The sequence below is a fragment of the Colias eurytheme genome, chromosome 14, assembly GCF_061535395.1.
Source record: "Colias eurytheme isolate Ceu_HAF_F1 chromosome 14, ilColEury1 Martin Lab GWU primary, whole genome shotgun sequence".
Taxonomy (NCBI): Eukaryota; Metazoa; Arthropoda; class Insecta; order Lepidoptera; family Pieridae; genus Colias; species Colias eurytheme.
The window spans coordinates 9,353,807-9,372,835 of NC_142993.1; the positions used below are offsets into that span (position 1 = coordinate 9,353,807).

Below are 19,029 nucleotides of genomic sequence, written 5' to 3' on the forward strand. Positions count from 1 at the left end.
GTTTCGTTCCTTATCAATGGCGAGAAATTTATGTTATTCCCATTCCTAAAGTCGGTCGCGATCCCTCTTCAGTTTCAGCGCTAAGACCAATTTCTCTTATGTCCTGCTTTAGTAAGATTTTACATTCTATGTTGAGGAATAGGTTAGAATGGTTAGTTGAAGGTAAAAATCTATTTCATGAGGAGACAACGGGCTTTCGAAAAACTAAATCTTGTCTTGACAATCTCACTAATCTAGTGAGTAGAATTCAGCTAGGATTTTCCAAAAATTTATTAACAGGTGGATGTTTTATTGACATTCAAAATGCTTATAACAACGTTGACATTAAAGCACTTCTTTTAATTTTGGATCAGCTCGGTGCTGGCTCTAAACTTTGTAAATATTTATGGACTTTTTTGAAGGAGAGAAATATTAATATAAAGATCGGCAATACTACATTATCCCGAAGTACAGGACGAGGTTTGGCTCAGGGAGACCCATTGTCCCCTCTATTATTTAATATTGCAACTCTCCAGGTTAGCAAACAGATTTCTAATGTTATGATTTCTCAGTATGCTGATGACTATGTTTTGTATATTTCGGGAAAAAATGTTGAGTATGTATCTAGGGAATTGCAAATAGCTTTAAACAAAATAAACAATATACTAGGTGAGTTAGGTTTAGATATTTCTCCAACTAAAACCAAGCTTTGTATTTTCAAAAGAGGTGTCAATAGACAACAAATGTCTCTTAATATAAATAATACTACAATCGAAGTAGTTAATGCTGTTAAATACTTGGGAATGTGGTTAGATCAGTCTTTAAAGTGGAATATACATATTCAAAACTTGGTCTATAAAATATCTAGATACTTAAATATTATCAAAATTCTGGCTGGGGCATCATGGGGTGTTCATCCCAGACAGCTTAGAAGATTGTACATTGCTATAATAAGGAGTAGACTAGACTATGGATGTTTTTTATATGATAATAGCTACCAGAAGTATACAAGTAAATTAGATAAAATACAAAATCAAGCAATGAGGGTAATAGGTGGTTTTATAAGAACTACTCCAATACATGCCATGGAGAGTGAACTTAGCCTCTCTCCATTGCATGTACGGAGGGCGTATTTAGGTGGTAAATTTTTACTAAAAGCCAAAGCTCGATCAAATAATGTAACTATTCATATATTAGAAGAATTATATACACTAAAAGATAACAATTATTGGCGTAATAAAAAGAAGCCATTACTTGTGATTCTGTATGAAAAATTATCTAACATTAATATTTATAATACTCGGCAATTGGAGATGTTTTCAATGGATACCTGGGTCACTAATATCAATTTAGATAATATAGTTTATGTTAGTATTCCTAGTATAATTAGTCCCAAACGAAATTATAGCTCATTAGATTTAAACTTAGCATGTATGGATTTAATTAATAAGCAATATTTTAATTATTATAAAATATTCACTGACGGCTCCAAGGATGGGGAGGGGGTCGGCTCTGCATTCTACGACATCCAATGCGATATAAATTTAAAACTAAAAATTAATAACAATTACTGTTGTATAATGGAAGCAGAACTAATATCAATTTGTGAGGCTCTGTCCTACGCAACTTCGTTAGTCCAAAATAATATTGTGATATTTAGTGACTCCAAAAGCGCGTTGCAGCATTTAATCCGCTGTACTTCGGGCCTACCAGGTACCCCTATAGCTTACACGATTTTAAGTCATATTTTAAATTTAACTGGTAATTCCAAAACAATTAAACTACAGTGGATTCCATCACATTGTGGACTGGAACATAACGAGCGAGTAGATATGTTGGCTAAACAGGCTATTTCAGATGGAGTGGACTATAATATGTTACCTTATTACTCGAATTGCATTTGTTTAATTAAAAACTACTGCTATAACCTATGGAAGGAATATTTTGATGCGCGTTCAAAAGAAAAAGGCATATGGTATAAAACCGTCCAGCCACAGCCGCTGAGGATTCCATGGTTTGAGCATCACAGCCTTTGTAGAAAGGACATAGTTTTGATTATGAGGCTGCGTACCGGGCATGTCCCATCAAATAAGTTTGCGTTTCTGATGAAAAAGGTTTTGTCACCGAATTGTGAACAATGCGGTGTTCCAGAGGACATAACGCATGTATTGATGGAATGTTCCCGTAATGCAGCCTACCGTCTATCGAATTGTAGCGACATATTGAAAACGTTTGCGGACATCAACATTATTTTGTCTAACCCCCATTCGGAAGAAATAAAACGTATTATCAGACTATATAATATGGGTTGCGCCTTGGATCAGTCTCATTAAATTATTTGTAGCTAGATATATAATTATTAAATTACTGAATTTATATACCTGTGTACGTATGTGTATGTGTGTACCTGAGCGACATAATCATTTTGTGATTAAGCTCATTAAATAAAGATTTGAAAAAAAAAAAAAAGCAATTGATCATAGCTTCCGCGACGCGACCTCTGCTTCGTTACCGCCACACGAGTGCGACGACAGCGTTCAGCGCAAATGGCATTTCAGCTCGAACGTGACTTTCTTTGTCCCATTAACTCAACTAACCGTTTAACTATTCATGCACAAATACCTGACGAGCGGAGGCGCCTATTAAGGAGTCGTCGTGAATTAAATATCACAAAATCTTCACGTCTCGATTCAGTTTTGCTCCTTGAATTGCAAAAACTTTTGCCGGTCGGGAGATGTGCATACAGTATGAACAAAAAGGCACCATCTCGTCGAGATAGGATAACAAGATAACGAGCGTGGAGCGGCGGACTAAGACGGATAAAAACGAGACATGGGCCTACGCGCGGACGTGTACCTTGTTTACTTAAACGAGGCCCACATTAAGTGCCTCCGGAATCGGTGAACGGCCGCAGCATACCAGCTCGCTGCATACTTAAAGCGTGCACATTTAGCTTAATGACAATATTAAAATAAATGGATCAGCTTCACGCAAGTGACGAGGAACACAACTACCGCCACTAGAAAATGCGGTGGCAATTTATTGGTAGGTACAGAGTTCTATGTTACTATAAAAAATTCAAAGTCTAAACACAATATATACATATGGTCTAAGTGAGAGGGCTCAACCATTAATTATATTTAATAGGTATATAATAAGAAATAGGTGACAGTAAAATTTTTATTGTTGTTCAATATATTGATATACCTATATGAAACATTGAACAAAGTTTACACATGTTCCCCACTCAAAGATATGTAACACAACATCCTTATGAAGTTGTTGAAATGAAAAAGAAATCTTAAAAACTACTTTTATAAATATTTCAACACGCAACACCAGGAAGTGTCTTTTGCAATCTACCCACACACGAAAAAAACACACCATAAAAATTCCTCATGTCCTCCAACAAAAAGATTGTTGTCGCTAATACATACATCAAACTAACAGCTAGATAGAGCAGAAACGCAAATTTGTTATTCAAGTCATACCATAAATGCTTAAGAGTTTATCTGCTGAGATCGTGTCACTGCACGTAAGCAACCCACGGTCTCAGCTTAGAGCAAGATTCTTGTCGCACTATGTCGAGATATCGAACACAGGGAATGTTATACAGCGTCCACGATATACTTAGTTTAATCATTTTGAGACGAAATTTATTAGCAAGGAACGTACGTAGATAACAGGAAACAAACTAAAACAAACATTCGAAAAATAATGCGTCATTTTTATCGTAAACTATTTAAATCCCAATTTACTAACGTATAATGGAAGGAAACCAATAAAAGTTTTCGGGTCCAAAACTCAGCTATTAATACACAAAATGTACCTCAAACTCATCTTATGATTCCAGAAAGATACACTATTAATATTGACAAAGGATACAACTTACGAAAAACGTCAGCCATTCCAAGTAATACAATCTAAAACTTATTTATAAATGTCTATCTTTGCGATATCTCAACCAATGTTTTTACAGAAAATATAATACCCCTAATAAGAACGACATCTTTCACAATATGTAGGTCAACAATGACAATGAAAATTTTTCAGATAATGAGAGGAAAACAAAAAGTACCTTTTAATCTGTACTATAATCTTATATTTATTATATTCATTGTTGATTTAAAAATTTGACTCCTAGCAAGTACTGCATCTACCTGTATCAAAATATGCAATTTCTCTTTACGTCTCTACAAAGGCAAAAAACATCCATAATCAGATATAATTTCATACAACATGTACTAACACCATGTCTTCCACGTACCAGTTAAACAATAAACTTATTCCCGTTGATGGCCGCCCTCACATCTTCGCTGCGATGTCCCAGTGTTGTATCCTCCCACTCGACTCAGATACGCCGTGAGAATCCATATAAAACGAATGTATGACGTTGTAGGGTAAATTTTAATGCAAACTGTGTATGACAATGTTCATATAAGGAAGAGAAATCTTATTATATTATACGCATTTAGAACGTTGGTTATAATCATATTAATGGTGTGTGAATGTTTTTGAAATAGTCCTGAGAGTGTATATCAATGATTTTTCCTTGCTTTTGCTTCCTATTTTGCATTTACTTACGCTATTAAAACCCGCCATAAAACTTGCAATTGATCTTTTTACCAGGCATTTAACTATATTATGTTAAAATATTTCAAATATCTTATAAACAATAATAATATGTTACACAACAGCGTATCACACCACCATTTATACATTCCAAATACAGCATCAAATGTAGTGTAACATATCTAAAATGTATGTAAAGTGTCACGCACTCCATGTACTACATATAACTCGTGTTATTTTATAACTTGCGCCACGTAGCCAACGTTATCGGCCCACACCGCACAATCTGATCTTAGCCCGCGTGAGAACTTACGCGTAGAGTCACGAAAAAATGCATGATGACTCAATCTGTTGTGAACGTAACTATTACACGGAAAAACGTTGTTTCCATTCAAAAGCCCGCGCATAATATAATAGAATAATAGTTTTTATTCACGCTTCACTTGCCCATAGCATTAGTTCTACGTTTTAACCTAAAACGGCGTGCCAAATTCATTTCTCGTTGCCTGATGATTTTTTTGCGAATATTAGAAATACCTCAATAAATAACAACTTGCTAAAATTTCTATAGAAACATCATTTAAATGAGAAGTAAATTACTTATATACGTTTTAAAATTGAAGATAGTTCTTTATTACAAAATGATTTATGAAGCTTATACTTTCTACTTTCTTTAAGTACCTCAAAGAATAATATTTTTTATGGAAATTGTTTCAATAAATATAGGTCTACAAAGTTTTAATATAAATCACAACTCAAAGAAAAAGTTCAGATCACATTAATAACCTATGCTTAACCAAGTATTGAATCGATAAGAATTCATATAGTGAAATAATTCATATAGTCTCGATTATTATAATACTAACACATCCACTCCATCAAGTGTGAAACGAACATCATAACACATTACAGTATACTTCCAAGTGCCACATATTATACCAACACTCGATGAACTGCCGAGTAATGGATACACATTATAGCTGACATTCAAAATACTCCATAAAACGGGCACCTTAAGTGGCGTAACATAATTCTTTCAATAGAAATATTCAAAATTACACGTCTACGGCATTATCCATATAATATTTTAAAGCAATATGAGCAATTAAGGCGGCGATGGGATCAGTAGCGCTGACAAGGTGCAAACGAGAGTGGTTGTGCCGGATACGTGGGGAAATAAAACAATACTGACGACGAATTACCATATTAAACAAATGGACGCGCGGGAAAATCAACACTCCGAGGTCCTTTGTAGAGGAAATATTTTGATTACAAGGCGAGTATGCGAAATCTTTTTAATAAAAAATTTCATTTTTTATCGCCTTCCACCTGGCCCAGACTAATCTTTTTTCTTACAGAACTACACATTAAATATTCAACATACAAATTTAATAGTATTTATAGGGACATATGAATATCATGAAGCTCATAAAAATGTTAACGGTAGTTTTAATGTGACAAAGTGGACATTTACATAACAAACCTTTTAATAATCGCTGTTGGCCACACTGCTAAACAGCTATAAAAATTGAAATTAAATTAATTTACCAGCTGTATCTATAAATTACAATTAGTAGTTTTCCAAACATCAATCATAGTCACTAAGCAGCACTATAATTACGGCAAAATAAAACAACTTAATTACTGGCATTTCGGTTGATAAAAATATTTGGAATCTAATTTGTCAGTACTCGCACAATGAACGTCGGCCTCCATCCGTCTGTGTCTCGTCTATTGTCTTACTTTGTCCAATTCAAAAGATAAATGGCAAAGATCTCGCACGACACGAAAAGAGAGAATAATTCACCTCATGTTTTTTGCCATTGAACAAGTAATATCTATTCTTTCATACCTAATAGGTTCTTTAAGAATGGTACTAAAAATTTCATCTTATTATTTTCAAAGATGGAAACTTTCGGAATTAATTACTGAATCATCTTCATAAAGTAATAATTAGAGACCGCGAACTTGTAAGTGTAGTGATGTGAGCTTTTTGCTACCAACGTTATTTTATTGCAAAGATTACCAAAATAATCTACGACATTATTTATACAAAATATGCGTTATTTCGTTACAACCACGCAAAATGTATCACAAAAGTGTCACACGAACATATTTAAACACAATCAAATCACCCTCTAACACCCGTGACGCACACATTTAATTGGAATTATTTCACGCCACTCAATTCTATACTTTCGAGATGTAGATAAGCGTATACCTGAGAGGGGTGGTGTTAGGGAACATTTAGGCTGCGTGTCCACCAGAGATGTGCGAGGATGTGTAGCGAGGAATGCCTATAGTATTACTTCTTTTACACGCCTCGCTCAGCACTGCTCTGATGGAAACGACTCAGCAGTGCTAGGTTTTTGCGAATATAAAACAAACTAGATTTGTGTGCGAGGTAAGTTTATTAGTTCTATAATTTTGAGCATTACAAGACATTTCACGGGCACATTTTCCTCACACAGCTTTGGTGGAAACCCCAACACATTATCACAGCACAGCTAGACATTCTCGCAGCACACATCTCCCTTGCCCATGATGGAAAAGCACCCTTAGGGAACATTTAGTGGGCGCCGACGCCGCTCAAGTGCGCTGACTCAGCAGGCGCGCACTTGGCCGCATCTGTCATTACCGGCGAGTTATCATTAGGCCGCACTTCGCGGGAGGAACAAGTCATCCAACGCGTCAGTGGCCAGTTAGCATTGGATTACTTTGTAGCGAATATCAGTACGTTAATATTCAACGTTAATAGCTGTGCAATTGTTGAGCTATCGTTCATGAAATAGCATCATAACGTTAAATGCTTATGGTGTTAATCGTACCACAGATAAGTTAACAATATGTATATAATAAACCCCGAATAATACGCTCATCGTTCGCTCGAAAGCAGTAGATGAGAATATGTGTACCTATATAAATAAAGATTTATAAAAAAAAATACAAAAAGAGTAAAATAACCTCTCAAACTTTACAAAAGCTCTTTACAATTTTCCTATTACATGTTAACAAAATAATTTTTTATACATACTAATCTTAAGCCAATTAATAGCATGATTATCAAAACGCTTAAAAAACGTCGAACAAGTCGACACAACCTTGTTAACTACTGTGATTTTATACAATACGCGTCAACGCAACGACAAGGTGCAAAAAGTTTTAATAACTTATCGATCGTTCATTATCTTTTTGCCGCGATTACTTGCAGGATTAAAAGGCATTCAAAGCAATAAATGTTATTGTTTATTTTTTCCTTCTTTCTTCTATACATAATTGTAGTTAATTTTCTAAAGGAAATACCGGGAATACAGTGATTTATTAAACTTAAAGATAGCTTAATTGGCTAGTATTAGTACTTGTATTTTTGTGTGCAAATCCAATTACCAATGGTACCTAGAACATATTGAAACGTGACTCGAGCTCCATGCAATATTAATCATTTAAGAATTATTATTTTTAATGACGATGATTTCGATAGAATGTAACATGTTTTCGTGTTTTTTAACGGCAAATAATATAAAACTGCTTAGGCCCAATGAAAAATGCCTAGAAACTTTCCCTACAAATTCATTTTACTATCTGTTCAATGTACTCTGCTTCTTTCTTCATAAAAAAACAAGGCATAGAAATATGATGCACATAAATATTGTTAGATTGCGCCATACTACAAACACAAACCCATCCGCAACACAGCTTCAAATAATCGCTTTAACATCATAAATAAGTGTAAAATCAGTTATTCCCGTAACACACATGTCAATTGATACAGAAGCCGCGGCACATTCGCCACGCCACTTCATGACATTCAATTACGGTGGAATCACAGAGACTCACAACGTCAATACACCATTAGTTACAGTTACCGCACTTCACGTTAATTGCTCAACTAGGATAAAAAAACGTATAAAAACTTCAAAACGCGATTATCACGACGGATTAATCATGACTCGGAATTTTGTTACCTTGTTCGCATCCCGATGCGTAAGCGTATTATCAAGTTAGATTTCAAACATTAACTCTTGAGCAACTTTTATATCTTCCAATTAGCTTGTGCTAAGGAGAGCTTGAATTTGTTTAAATCAAAAAATCTTTAATGTAGTTTTATAATTGTCAAAAAATATACTAGCGCTAATACTCCTTCATCCAGATTACAGAGTACATAAAATATTTTCGGTTCATTTATAGATAACGTTTACTTTTACTTCAAAAGAAATTAAATTTAACACAAAAAATTCCAACACGTTTGAATTAAACATTTCACAAAAAACAAAACAATTACCATTTCACTGTACCCACCGACAATTGAATATAATGGCGACTTTAATTACAAAATTGTTGAACGCAAAACATGATTGACGTCAATGGGCCGAATGCATTGTGCCATCATGATATTAGCTTTCGTACCAAAATATTCACTCATTAAATATTCACACACTCAATTACCAGTGAAACGTTGCTAACATTATACTGCCACGTCCGACATCCGACACCGCGATTAATTTATTTCACACGCAATTAAATACGTTTCGCTGTGTTCCTTTAGTGAGGAGCAACTCGTTCTTGTCTCGGCAGATTGACAAGACCTTGTTGGGACTGTCCGTAATCTATTTGAGATTACTGAATCAACTTAAATACATTTCAATTAAAATTTTACTGTACTGTTTTTCTTACTCACTTCATATTTACTTCGTTGCACATATTATAGAATCGAAGCAGACGACTTCGATTTGACATTACAAAAACGAATGAACGAAATTTAATTCCAGATGGCAGGAAAGTGGATGGTGATTGAGGTTTATAAAGTTTTCTTTTTTGCAGATTAAAATAAGAAAGAAATTCAATTACATTTAAAAAATACCAATTTCAGGTCAAAGGATAGCTTCGATACAAACTATAACAACAGGATACCTAAAAAGCGCATCAATTTCCAGGATAAACCAGAGCTATTCCACAAGCTGCAAACAGCCGTCACAAATCTAGTAAAAGTGAGCAAATGGAATGTTCACGATAAGCTGCTTAGCCAAAGCGTTCGGTTTAAAGCCGTGCGATACTCAATCGAAGAGATTACTATTTAATTGATAGGTTCGAACAACGAGACGTCGAGACACGTTGGAAACATTCAATTTGCCCTAAATCAACGTGGGAGCCTCGCAATTAAAAGTGCTCGTACCCGCCGCTGCAGGATATAATCTACTCGGGCGCTGTCAATAATCATCCAATTTTAAAGCATTACGCTATTACCACTACGCCGAAAAGTTAATTGGTGCCCATCTTCCACCTAACTGCCATGTTTGCTTTTTACACGGGACAGCCGTTTGTTAACAATGTTAAGTCATGTGGTGTTCTGGGAATATTATATCTTCTTTACATGACGCGTTGAACATTGTTTTTGGAAAAAATTATCATTATATGTTCGTTCATTACAATGCAATTTTTTTTCTGATTATATCGACAAGGTGGCTTTTAAATTATTATGTCAAGATGATGTTTCTATAAGTTACAATCTGGTATCGACATGCAAAAGTTTATACAAAATTCGTTCATAAAATCAAATTCAGAAGTCCAATATAATTTAACGGTCAATTTGCCACAATCCCGACGTTATCGGAGGTGAGTTGAAGTGGAATATTAAGAAAATAGGTTAATCCGATAGACAATAGATCCTCTTGATGCTGAGACAATCGGAAGCGTTGCCTACAAATAAGACGTCTTCAGCTTATAGGGTCGGCGCAAATGTGATTTCCATTTGAATAAACTTGAACAAAACGCTCGGTATACAAATATTTATCGTTGAAAACAGGTCATTGATCAATATAAACAATAAACAGACAATAATACATAGCCGTGTTAAATGAAAAACGAGTTTATTATAAAACTGTAGCTTTTGTAGCATACACGGTGTTATTCTTTATAATGTTGAGCTTCATCAAGCCGTTCTACAGGTTTCTAATCGGGCTTATGTTAGATTTATATGGGCTTTTCGTACCATTTAACTTAGATTTACAAGATCAAATCTATATTCTCGAACGTTATTCTCTTCCAATCATGCACTTCAGTTTCAGACGCAGCCCTAGCACTGAGCCAATCTCCGATTCAATTTGATTTAAATCAGAAGCACGCGTCTCTCCTGCACCGTATAATTTTGATGTTGTAATTATAAACTCGATCGAATCACGATAATAAGGATGCATTTTTAACATCGATTTATGTTAACGAAGCGCATACTTAATGTATGGCATGTTAAAAGATATTGCGTACAAATAATACATTCTGCTGCGTCCCTGAAAGTTAACTGTCTCTACAGTATATTGTACACACATTTAAGGGTTAATAGAATGACACACAAAGAGTCAAAGAAGTCAACATTTAAATACGAAAATAGCAATTGGAAAGTGTGCATTATGTATAAATTAATCGCTTGAGTATAATATAATGGTTTTGCGGACAAAAGGCATTACATCTGCGGAGGCGGATTCAAGAATTAAGTTTCCGAGCATAAGCAACTTTGGCGTTTGCTTTTACTGGACTTTGTTGGAATTAAAACTCGAATGCCGAGCTTTCTCGAATTATACGAACTAAAACTTTTCAAGCCAACAAACTGTTGTTTTATAAATTTAAATACCGAGAAGGTTCGATGTCGGTCCGTATTGTTTATTTGTATTTGGAATTAAACTCACATTATTTCTGGATAGTTTTAACATATAATGTGATTGCAGAGCCTATCTGCGACAATAACATTTTAAAATCAATAACAAACTAAAGACTTATAAAGATGATTAAGTAAAAATTATGGGAAAAAGATAATAATTAAGTTAGTTTTATTGTTAATCCCTCATTCCCCCACCAATTCATACAATTTCGCAACTGTTGCACCGAAAATTACATACTTCCAATTCCAAGGCAGAATTTAAACAAACAGGTATAAAAATAAAATAAAACAGATGTACGATGAATTGCATTACAAAAGGGGAATAGTGGTGGGGTATTATTTAATTATCCCGTGGCGGAAACGCAAGGCGGGGTCATGTTGGTCCCACCCGTGCACAAAATGGCCGCTGACGCCACAATTACTCCTTTTCAAAGCAAGGAATACATTTAAAGTAATCGTCCAAACTATATCAGTTGCGAACATATGACGATATGAACCAAGGAGCACCTTTGCTAACATGGAATCATTTACATATATTTTCTGCTTATCCTTCCGTTATAGTTCAAAGCTATAGAACTGATAAAGGAGGTCTAAACATGCAAGCATCCAAACCAAACGATCGTCATCGCATTAAAAATGTATGCAAGATGCGGGCTAACTGGTAGAGATTTCAAAGCATTTCAAATTTGCTCATTACATGTTAAATAAAGGAGCTATATTGATATAGCCTTTAATATGATTAAACCGTACAGGACAGTTTTTAAGATAAGATAAAACAAATAAATTGATAACAATTCTTAACAGAAATACAGTTTCTCCGTGACCACTGCCAAGTTTTAAGCTGTTCTTCGACAACTGCAACAAATGTTCAGATATCAAACTACAGCTTTGTCAACTTCTTCCTTGGTCAACATTCAATACCACTACAATCCTCATTTATCACAATAAATTGCTGAACAAACAGCACAATCGACATACCTAACAAACAGGTACATAATACCGTATTAATTCTTACAAATAACATCCATACATAAGTGTTTATTGAATATACAAGGTACATTCATGAACAGAAAACGAAACATAAAGACAACACAAAGCTCGCAGTATATCAGGGACCTTGAACAAGAATACGTTTCGCAGATTACACCTTGTCACAGGCAGCAAATGGGACTAGCCGTTTTATCTAAGCTGTTATCTCGCCGCAGATAAAGGGACTAAGTAATATGCCGTGAATAATTGCTAACCGACGGCGACGCAATCCGCCACCGACACTACTGTTTAATGTGCTTTTACAAACGGAAATCGTTTGTAACGTACGCACAATTTTTATTATTTAATAACGACATAGGAGATATTGATAACAATCGTTGTTAGTTAGGTTGATATTAACTAAATGAATTTCATGTTATCTTATTAATAGGGGTAGTAACAAATAAGATACTAATAAATAGGTATAATAAATGGATAGTAAATTCAGATGAAAAATGCATTATTTTTTAACATTAAAGAATGAAACGACACTCGTTTTCTTTAAAAAAAAGACAAAATTTATTATTTTCAACATGAGTGCGACGCATGTCAGATAATGCATAAAAAATTAATTAAAAAATCAAGTCTGCATTTTCGCAAATACACGAGCGTCAAAACCATATTTTATATTAAACAAAAATATGTAACAAGAATTCAATATTATTACTAAACTGGTTATGAATGGTATAAAATTATCAACACAAATAGATAAGGAAGCTATAATTTATAGTTCTGTAGACATTTTAATAATTTCTTGGCTGGTTTGTAAACGAGCTACGATTTTTTTGTCCACCAATACATAAATTTTATCAATTATTATTTTGATTAAAAACTGGTAGTGCTGTTTTCTATCAAATATTGAAAGTAAAAATGAATAGGATATGATATTTATTGCTATTTTTGAATACTAAAGAGGTGAAGTTAAACGTTCGCCCACGGTTCGTTATCGGCTAGGAACAATCTAGATTCTGAGATAAAATATACATATTTCAAGTGGAAAAGTAATTGAACTGACATAACTGATTTTGTGAAATGCCTTTTCTCTGTATATTTATGAAAAATTAAAGCTAAAGCTGGATCGGTAGGCAAAATTCATGCGAACAATATAATCCTTTTAAGATATTTTTTAAACTGATGGTTCTTCAGATTTGTATTTTAATATAACATTTCAATCGAGATTATTGATTTCATATATGTACAATATATAAATGCGTATTTAATTACTACAATTCAATTTTATACATTAGAATTTTCATTAAGGTTAATTATAATTATACTATTCGTTAATGAAAATGTAAAGTTATTTTAGGCCAACAACTTAATATAATAACAAATTAAATGCATAGTAGAAATGGCATAATTGCGACACTATCGTACTGTCGGTAATAATATGCTATTAGATTATGTTAATGTGACAGCTGAAGTAGATAAAATATTTACTGAATTATTCCGTTGAAATCTTTTGTATCAGAAACTTTGAAACTAAAATCTACAGTAATGATTCGGTGAGAAATTCTGCTACATTATTAATTTATCGATCAGTGATTAGAATAAAATCTTTCACATTTACTAGTGTAGTTTCAGATGCCTATTGTCAATATCCTATATTCACATCTAACTCTCCTAAAATTACACAATATGCACATTTCAATATTTTCGGGTTCATTCAAATTATAAGAGTAAAATGTCCAGATTTTGATCTGAACCCACTCATTTGCGAAAGAGCAATAAAAAAACTGAAACAAGTGCATTTCAATTAAGGGCATTTCTTGCACTTTAAAGCTTTCCGTGAGTATTTAATGAAAAAAAGACGCAGCGACAAGCAAATAAATTGGTATATTAAAGGGCACAGAACATATTTAATTACATACGATTGCGATCAGTGTGGTACGCGGTTGCGTGACGTGGACAAAGAGTTAATCTTAAAACTTCGTACCGCGGCTATATTAAGCTTTTTCAAGAATTCATTAATCCGAGCAATACTATTGAACCGAAAATACTTATTCATTTTGAGGCTGTAATTTTGTGTGAATAAAAAGTAATTTATAAAATTTTACTGATTTAAATATAAAGATAAGGATATGTTCATCATTTCAGTTTAAAATAGATTTTTCACTATGGAAAAAATAATGTTGTCATTATGAGATACTAGCTTTCCACCCGCAGCTTCGCCCGCGCAGTCAAAGAAAAACCCGCATAGTTCCCGTTCCCTTGGGATTTCCGGGATAAAACCTATCCTATTTCCCGGGGTAAAAAGTAGCCTATGTCCTTTCTCGGGTATCAAAATATCTCTTTACCAAATTTCATGCAAATTGGTTCAGTAGTTAAGGCGTGATTGAGTAACAGACAGACAGAGTTACTTTCGCATTTATAATATTAGTATGGATTCACATTGACGTTAAAAATAACAATTCTACACCTTATACTTACTTTTACTTATCAGCATATAACATTTTTAGATGTAAAATATAAAGATTCTACGAATCTATTACATAGACCACCTCCATAGCAACTACCCTCCACATTACTCGCATTGACTTTTCTCATCGCCAGTACAGGCAATAAACGTTCAATATAGAGCAGGAGCGATCCCCGAAACAGGCATGTAATGAAGCGAGATAAATCAACAAACGGCTCCCGTGACTGCTGACTGCTGACCCGACTCGTGTCATTTACCCTTTTTAATTCGACCTACTGAATTACCTTTTAAGGCTATTTATAAAATAACATTAAAAGGCAATTGTAAGAGTATAATTAATATAATAAGATAAGAGTTTGTCGTTTATTTCTTTACTTTATGAAATTTTTGAAAGAATTATTTCTATCTTATCACATTACCGCAGTAATACATTTTCAATATTATAAAATTAATTATGCAACAATGGTTGCAGATATGAATGCTGTAATGTACGTATGCTGTAAGTTCTTATCCCTTATTAATTATCCACATAAAAAATATTTAAGTGCAACATACAATGAATATCATAAATTACAGAAATGAGACCGAACTGAAATGTTATATTCCACAAATATTCCAGCGGAATCATGTCCTAATTTGATTTACTTCAACTACGGGTGAACGACCGCCATGTACCTATTGTCCACAGAATTTAACTAGAGCACTGCTTATTACGTACTAAATGCTTATTGAGCATTGTTACAACACATATTTGGGTTGACTAGACTATACCGGCCCTTTACATAACACTTACAATATTATATAAACACAAAATTGCCTCTAAAAACACAGTACCAAAAGTGCATTAAGAGAGTCAAAGAGAAAGAAAAAGGAGGTGCATTAAACTCCATCTAGATACAGTCACGAGAACTTAATTGTCATTCCGTATAATTGCAATCATCTAATTGTCGATTTAAATCCCGAGGCAGCAAATTTAAAATGCAATTCAAGATTAAGCACCTACATGGCCCTCCTACGTTTTTAAGTAGAAACAATAAATTCATCGACACTAATTGGTGGTTTTCTCCCATTTATCAGCTCATTACATCACAGTAGCGCGAATAAAATAAAATATGTGTGCCGAGCGGGCCGTGCGCTTCGGGCAGATCATTGGTTCGCGATAAGCCGCGGTCAGGCACATCGTAAATTCAGAGAGCAGGCTCCACCGAACTACAGACCTGATTATGTGCTCTAATCAGTTGCACCGCAATCGCGGTCCCATGCCTCCAGGGCTCATTCCGCAACTGAGATACGTGCTGTGCTCGTGTCACGTGTGTCCCCCGCTCTATCTCACTCGCTTTCTAATCATTTTGATTACTACTTTGTGATTGAGCGTAAAAACTCTATATTGTTATCTCGGCAGCATGCTACAAGAATTTTTATTTATAGATAAAAGTATTAGTACTATACAATGTTTTTATTAATACATCAAATAAATTTGCTTTATACTTCTATTAAATAATTCTAGCCTTCCATTATGATTATTAGAACAAGCAACATACTCATAAGATTTGGAAGCAATTAGAACAAAATTCAAGTAGCGAAATGAAACTGGGGCAGCACAATAACATCTAAGCTTCGTATGCAAGTGCTGCAGTTTGGAACGTATTCGGAACGGCAGCGCAACTACAAATCCGAATTTATCCATTCGGTTGCACTTTAAAGACAACCACTGCCTCGCATGCAGATGAGAGAACTGCGCTTAATCGTTTAATGGAGACCGCATTAATATATCAGATCGTACATTCCGCGTTTATTGTACCGATAATAAAAGGAAAGCTACTCCACCGTGTAGAGCGATAATGAGCATAACGTATTCATTTATTAATGGTTTATGAGAGGATCGGTGAATCGATGAGTGCATCACAATAAATACACAGCGATATCATAATACAAAACGGTATTCTCGTTTGTGGAGATTGATTTTTATTACGATTCAACTAATTAAACGTACTGCTGGAATAACTTGTTACAAAGGATACAAATTCATCAAAGTATACACTAGATACATAGAGCAAGTATACATTAGATAATCTAGCCGTCATCAATAATAATGACATCCCTTTTCAGCATAGAATATCTTCTAGTCATTTGATCTATGAGAGAGCGAGAAGGAAGTACAACGTGACGAAGTAAGTTCGAGTAAATGTCATGCAAAATCAAATTCAATTTCGTTTTCAACATGGGTTTATGCGCGTGAGACAGCGGTCGTGTCTTTACTTCTCAAGAATTTATCCCGAAGTATGTTGCAACAACCAATTTAGATGTCCTAGAGTATGGTTTCGAATACAATATACCTGTCAACAATACTAGCAGTCGTAATATTAATGAAATTCAACATTTAATGGGCTTTTGTAATGTTACCTTAAATTTAAAGGAATTGAGACGTTAATCGACATCGACATCAAAACAGTGTTTCAAAATCAACAAAACTAGAGCAAACGTAATACATATAAATATTAACTGTCTTATAAATTACGCCTTTGGTTTTCTACGTTTTCAAAACAGTGTAATTAGTTTGTTTTACATTTTATACATCTATCAAAGAAGTACACACTGAAAAGCAATTATATTCATAGTATTCGATGACTAAAAATCGATTAGAATCTACCTCGTCGATTGCTTAACTTGACTCAGAAAATTATGTTATCTCAGCGTCAATCTATCGATTGCATGATATATTTAAAGGCATTTAACAAGCAATATTTTAGCGCCCAATATAACGGTTCACAAAGCACATAGCCGTGGCAATTAGTAGTTAGGCCGGTGAGCGACAGCGTGCCTAACCCGATTATATCCAGCTTTATCGCAACATCGCTGCGCCACCAAGCCAACAAACTAGTAAACAGATGCCTATGTCATGACTGACACCAGAACAAAACAGATCAACTGAATGCACGACTTACTCCTTTCAACTTTAAGCCAATATTTGCCGGTTCGAATCACTTTTCTGTAATTTACAGATCCTGTTCGTGTTATATGCGAAACAAGAGAACGTGAAAACTTCATTAACTCGATTGCGACGTAGATTGATGGGGACCGAACCGACGGCTGGATTGATACAAAAACAAACATGCTATCTATCCAGATATTTATAGACGCGAATGATCTGTAAAAAAGGTAATATTTTACGGCACCCTCGCAAACGTAAATTGCATTAACATTTTTCGACAGTCATCAGTCGAAACGATGACGTGGATGTTTAGTCTCCACTGCTGACAGTGAAAAATTATATTTTGAAGCCGGGAACATTGACGGTGTTCCGTCGATCGATAGTTTCTAATGTATCGCTGTCAATCGAATATTTTGACGTGTAAAATCACTCCGCACCGTCTGAGCAAGAGGCTTTACGCAACGCTTAGTCACCGACAGTAATAGAAGCGTCACAGACACAGGATCCCCGCTAATATAATCCCTAGGAGCTGCATTATGAGACGGGCTTATAGCTTGAATAAACACATCAGCAATAACGTGACTCTTTGGCTAGGTGAATTCGAAATGAGAATAATGAAAATAGAAAGCTCTATGGATAGGTAACATTCTTGACGTTAAATGAGTGGAAAATCTAGTTCCGTCCGTGGCAGAGTTTACGTAAAAGCAGAATAGACATATAAAACAGTTCTGTTTGTGGACTCGGCTCGGTCGCCCTACATGCAAATCGAGTCACGGTTCGACCTAAATTACAACTTGGTTATTTCTAACTGCGACTGACTCAGTAGAATCGCATAATGGGCCAATTATGTCCATCAGACGGCAACACCGGCCAATCATATCGCAATTTGTAGCGAAACTCAACTTTAGGGAAAACTATATGTATTATTAAAAATAGATTTGCGTGTCGCTAGATTTTGGGGAAATACATATTTAATGTGAGATAAACCGAGACGCTCACACGCTCAAATAAAAAGAAGTTTTAAGCTTGTATAAACTACGTAAATAAATAAAAACCATTCTATACTTTAAGAAAAGAAAGATCTAAAGAGAACCTTATTTTTATACTACATAACTCCAAGTGCCGCAATGCTAAATGAATTAACCAAACGTTTGCTTACTAAATTCACTTTCAGTACACAGAAGACAGACTACGACACCAGCCACACCCTCGGTGGTGCAAGCAGAGCTTCAGGCGGTACGACAGGGCGACGACGAAGGCTCTCACGCAAGCACTTATATTACGAAACCGCCAGGGGCCACTAACATAACTGCGACCGCGTGATTCACTGGCTAAATATAGTGAATGAATACATACATTTTTTGAATAACTGACACTTATTAAATAGGATACTAAAAATATAAAAAAAATGTTTCAAATTTAATTAATACTGCACACATTTATTTA

At 34.7% G+C, this 19,029-nt stretch overlaps 1 protein-coding gene across 1 annotated transcript in view; it reads right to left on the reverse strand.

Moving 5' to 3' along the window:
- Su(var)3-3 (lysine-specific histone demethylase Su(var)3-3) overlaps positions 1 to 19,029 on the reverse strand; it is a 318,176-nt gene that overhangs the window by 233,033 nt on the left and 66,114 nt on the right. The gene's annotated exons all lie outside the window — the stretch shown is intronic.